Raw genomic sequence first — 214 nt, 5'->3', positions numbered from 1 at the left:
GGCCCCACAGAAAAGCCAAGGAGCCGGCCAGCCGCAGTGCCTTCCCCGGCGGGGACCCCGGGCCGCGGTGGAGAGGCCGAGGCCAGTGCATCACCCCGGGACAGGCCCGGCTGCGAGCAGAGAGGCCTGGAGACCTCCCCCACCTCCGGAAGGAGCTACGGCGGGAGACACCGAGAATACTCCTCGCTACCCGCCGCCCGAAAGCAGCACAGCG

Source organism: Pterocles gutturalis, unplaced genomic scaffold (genome assembly GCF_000699245.1).
Source record: "Pterocles gutturalis isolate BGI_N339 unplaced genomic scaffold, ASM69924v1 scaffold45722, whole genome shotgun sequence".
NCBI lineage: Eukaryota > Metazoa > Chordata > Aves > Pterocliformes > Pteroclidae > Pterocles > Pterocles gutturalis.
This window is presented reverse-complemented; position numbering follows the sequence as displayed.